Here is a 4,855-nt window from a genome sequence, read left to right as displayed (position 1 = left end):
CGCGCCACCCCCTCCCTCCCCCTCCGTGTCCGACCCGTATTTACCGGCGGTAAAGTTTCATCGAGGCATGTAAATAATGTGTGTCGGCGGGGCTCGGCCGAATCGAAGAACGGCCAACGGCGCGTGTTACGAGGAGGAGAGGAGGAGGTCAGCGAGAGAGGAGGGGCGGAGAGGGATGGAGAATGGAGATAAAAAGAAAGTAGAGAAAAGGAAGAAGAAGAAGGAAAAAATAAAGAAGGAAGGGGCGAGTGCGAAGAGTGGAAGGGTGATGGCGGGGAAAGAAAAAAAGGAGGATGAGTGTGTAATTCCATGGGAAAAAGGTGCGCGAGAGAAAGGCTTGCGGCGTTGTTTGTTGCCTCATTGCCCGCGGTTAACTGCCAGCAACAAAAACGATCCACCTTTGGCCAACGTTACGTCCTATTACCCTGTTCTACGCTACCCTCCTTTCTTCTTCGTCGCGTTTTCCATCCCCTGCTCCTCTTTCGTCCTCCTTCTCTTCCTCCTCCTTCTCCTCGTCGTCGTCGTCGTCGTCGTCGTCGTGACGGAAACGCTCGTTTATAAAACTCCTACGAGAACATATTCCGCCCGAATTTGCATGCAAAGTATTTCGCTCGGTAATCGCGTTACATCGGCACATACACATAGAGAGGAAGAGAGTGCGAAAGCGTTTCGGGAAGAAAATCCTCGCGATCGTCCGGTCTTGAAAATACGCCAGAACGAGCGTTAAGGGTGGAAGGAGGAAATGGATGAAATATGGTTTATCGCTGAGATTTTTTTTTCTTTTTAAGAATATAGAGGGATGCTCGAATTTTAGCGCGATTGGTAAGATAATACTTCGATGGTTGGCCGGTATACCGGTTTAATAAGTTGGCTGAAATTATTTGAAATCTGTTGGAGAGTTTACTGGCTACGTTGAAATCAGCAAAGTCGATTAAGGATGTTGAAGTTATTAAACTCACTTGTATCCTGTTGTAGCGCAGTCTGTAGTATATTGTAGTTAATAAGTGGTAAACCTTGTACTGGAACCGGATTGTCTGCAAACCGCCCACTGCTAACTTGTACCCTCGTTAATAAACGCAAAACGTAGTTCCCCATTAATAGAGCAACTTTCGCGCAACAATTAAAACTTTTCTTACCGCGCAAATTTGCGCGCGTGTTTTTCTCCCGAATTCCATTTTCCAAGTTAGAGGCGTGGCGCGATCTTCCTTCCGTCCCCGATCTCCGTAAAGGAGATCCGCACAACCGTGGAAATCTGAATTAATTCTGTTAATTTTATCGCGAGAGTGAGGGGGTGAGGAGATCGAGATGGACGAAGAGAGAAGGAGGGGAAGGAGGGGAAGGAAAAAAAGAAGAAGAAAAAGAAAAAAATCTCGACGGAAGTAGGATTATCCCAGCATACCTAACTCTACCTCCCTTTACTTTCTCCCCTTTCGTTCCGCTTCCGACTCTCTGTTTCTCATCCTTATTCTCGCTTAGGATCTTCGATCTCGGCCTCCATTGAAAATTCATTTCATCCGTCGGATCCCATGGCCAATCTTCCCTTCCATTTAATCCCGAGATGCCGACTAAGATATCCTCTTTGCTGATAGTCAAAGTGAGGATCTCACGAAGACGTTCCAAGTCCGGAAGTTAACTTGTTCGGAGGAAAGGAGAAACCCAAGTGGCAGCTGACTGCATTACTCCGGTTTAAGTGCCGGCGACATTCATCGCGGGAAACGTTTACGATTCTATGAAACAGATCTGCCGGACGATGAGATCTCGATCGACCGTTTTCCCTCCTTCCTCGATTCTAGAATCGCTTTCCTCCTAATTTTTACGAGGCGACGGAATTTTCTTTACCGATCTGCTGGACCAATCTTGGAAACGCGCGAATTCGAGCCACGAAATATACGAAAAATCTTTATTTCCCCGATTCGAGATATTTCAAGTTGCGAGTCTGAACATTACGATCGGTAAAGATTTCGTGAATAGAACTTATTTAAACATCTTCCGATCGTTTCGACGATTCCTCCCTTCGTACAATTCTCCATCCATATTCCTCTCCATCATCAACTTGCACTTTTGATCGAGCAACATCCCCCGCTCGCGCGACGCGACCACGAGGCAACGATAACAATGATAACAAGTAGACAAAAGCGTCCAATGGAGATAAAAGCCTCGTGGGGTTAAGCGAAAGCAGAGACGAAAGGGGAAAGAAAGAGAGAGAGAGAAAAGAGGAAGAGAAGGGAAAGGGTAAAAGGCGACGAAGGATCGGTCGGATGTAACGGGTATTGGCCTCTTTTGGCGCGGAGACAACTCTCGCTAATCCCCCTTTATCCAAGGATAACGTAACTCCGCGTTCCATTCGACGAATATCTTACGAGAACCGGCAACCGTCCAACCCGTCTGCTCGGTTTTTCCACCCTTGAATAGCGGCGCGCGATCCTTGGACCGGGAAGAAATCTTGGCCAAGTCGAAAATCGAGTCGTGATTCGTCGAATGCGGAGGGAGATAACCGAGAAGGAAGATGGACGTTCTCCAAATAGGTCGGCAAACGGCTCGACTTCGTTTCCGATTTAAGGATTGATGAGGTGCGGAGCTTGCTTTTGACCGAGCACAGCTTTTTGACGTTTCCACCTCTCTCTCTCTCTCTCTCTCTCTCTCTCTCTCTGTCGTAAATTCTGATCGTGGTAGAACAACAAGGATGATTCGAGGAATTCTCTCGTGCGAATTTGTCCAACTCTTCGCGAGATATTTCGATAGACCTTGGACAAGGAGAAATTTTTGTCGTGGAAAATGTATCGAGACGCGTTGAAATATATAGGTCGTATCGAGAATCTTTCCGTCTCGACTTTGTAACGGGGGTAACGAAGGAACGGAGGAAAATGGGCCGATTTCTGCATACCGCGGTTTCTTTCCAATTTCACGAGAATTCTACCGGAATTCTATTATTCGACGCGAAGCTGGCGGCGAATACGGCCGCCGTATATAAACGTCTCCATTCTTGCGCGATGAAAACCCGTTGAAATCGCGGTGAATTTTCGAATCGATCCGCGGCGCCGTTGTGTGCCGCACGGGCCGTGTGTTTAACGGGGCTTCTTTCTATGCAAAACGAGCGGAAATCGAGGGTAATTGAAGATACCTTTGTATGAAAGGACATCAATTTGGAATCGAACGGAGGAGGGGGGAAGCTTTTTTGTGATAAATCATTGGAACGTTCAGTGGAAATTCTTATTAGGAGTGGCGTTTCTCTCTCGTTTGAGCCCCGGTTGCCCTCGTTTCGCCAAAGAACACACTTCTGGTTATGAATAGGGAATAGACTTAATGAACTGGCTTAAATTTGTTTCGAAATATCTTCATTTATGTAAGAGACATACTTTGGGTTTAATTAACTTTAAAATTAGATTATCCGTTCAACAATTCTTCGAGAAGAAATATATCTCGAAAATACTGGGAATGAAAATTAAAATTGAACGATAGAAAGAAAACGGATAAAGTTTCCGAATACACGTGTAATATTTAAACGAGAGGGGAAAGAAGAGAAGTTCCACGTTGTTCGTCGTTATAAAACAATTAAGGGTGCCACGCGTAGTATCTTTCCCCTTAATCTCACGATCCTGTTTGTTAATCCTCGATCTTCCTCGCCTACTCTTGCCTTACTCACTCTTGAAAGGTAAAATCAATCGCGTATCCCAACACCTATCTTCATACATTATCTAGTAAGAAGTAAGGAACTAAACATGGCAAAGATTGAAAGTGACAAGGCAAGTAAAATTCCTTCAAAAGTGGCATCTAAATCTCGTATATTTTTCAGTATAAATTTATATCATCGGCTATAATCAATCTTTATATCTTTTTTCTTTTATATCACCTCATTTAGAGAAGATCAAAGTGGTTCATCTCGTTCCCTTTCTCCTGTATCCCATACACGAATATTTCAAAATTCATAACCTTTCCCTCTCCTTTTTCTTTTTAATTCATTTTCCAACCATTCATCCAGAAAAATCCATTCCAACTCCCTCAAATCTCCTCGAATCTCTCTCCGTTCTGCCGAAATTCACGTTGGAATCCAATACATGGAATCGGTGGAACCAATCCAAATCTCGACCTCGATCTCGCAAACTCTTCCTTCGTCAATCAGGCAAACGAAGGTTTCGGACGGTAGTTGGGAGCGTCGTCTCCCTAAATGAAGACGTCCGTCCCTCCCCGCTTAAGTTGGAAACGTTGGTCGCATGGGGAAACTCGCGGCGTTTCTCGGCCGATCGCGAGCCCGTGTAAATCAATTACAAGTAGCTCGGCCTGTATCCCGAGAAATGGCACGTAGCGGCGTCGAGGCCGGTCAAGTTTTCGAGCCACGGTGACGTGATCGGCAAACTCATCCACCCCTCCTCACCTTGAGGTCTTAGTTTGCGATCTGGCGAGGACGAGGGGAGGAGGGGGCGGAGGTGGACCGCCAGATGAGATGGGGAGGGAGAGATCGAGACGGAGAGGAGGAGGCATCGTCGATAATAGAAAGCGTAGCGCACACAACCCCTCTGCCGAGCTTCCGCTGTTCCTGATCGATGGTGCACGCCTCCTACGGCGGTCGAGTTCCTTCCGGTGGGTCACGTTTATGGGAACTCGTCACGCGGAGGGATGAAAGCAGATCGTTAACGACGAGTAACGAGCCTCGTTTCGTAATCCAACGGCGACCGTCTCTGCGGCTTCGCCGGTTCGTAACCGACATCCTTTCGCCGCGCATCTCCTCCCTTCTTCCCTCCTCCCCCAACGACAATTAGTTAAATTACTGCCTAGTGAAAATCATTGACGTCCTTGCGGCCGATTAGCCTCGTTAGATCCCCTTCCCTCTCCGCCCTCCTCGCGTGGAAATTCGATG

At 46.8% G+C, this 4,855-nt stretch overlaps 1 protein-coding gene and 1 long non-coding RNA gene across 2 annotated transcripts in view; one reads left to right on the top strand and one right to left on the bottom strand.

Annotated features, from left to right (window-relative positions):
- LOC116186519 overlaps positions 1 to 4,460 on the top strand; it is a 14,293-nt gene extending 9,833 nt beyond the window's left edge. Inside the window, exon 3 of the long non-coding RNA XR_004151522.1 lies at positions 4,450 to 4,460. This is a non-coding gene — a long non-coding RNA (uncharacterized LOC116186519). The remainder of the gene's footprint in view (positions 1 to 4,449) is intronic.
- LOC102672225 (B-cell receptor CD22) overlaps positions 1 to 4,855 on the bottom strand; it is a 162,792-nt gene that overhangs the window by 110,347 nt on the left and 47,590 nt on the right. The gene's annotated exons all lie outside the window — the stretch shown is intronic.

The sequence above is a fragment of the Apis dorsata genome, unplaced genomic scaffold, assembly GCF_000469605.1.
Source record: "Apis dorsata unplaced genomic scaffold, Apis dorsata 1.3 scaffold_815, whole genome shotgun sequence".
In the NCBI taxonomy this organism is placed as follows: Eukaryota; Metazoa; Arthropoda; class Insecta; order Hymenoptera; family Apidae; genus Apis; species Apis dorsata.
Note: the sequence above shows the minus strand (reverse complement) of the source record. Positions and strands in the feature narration are given on the sequence as shown.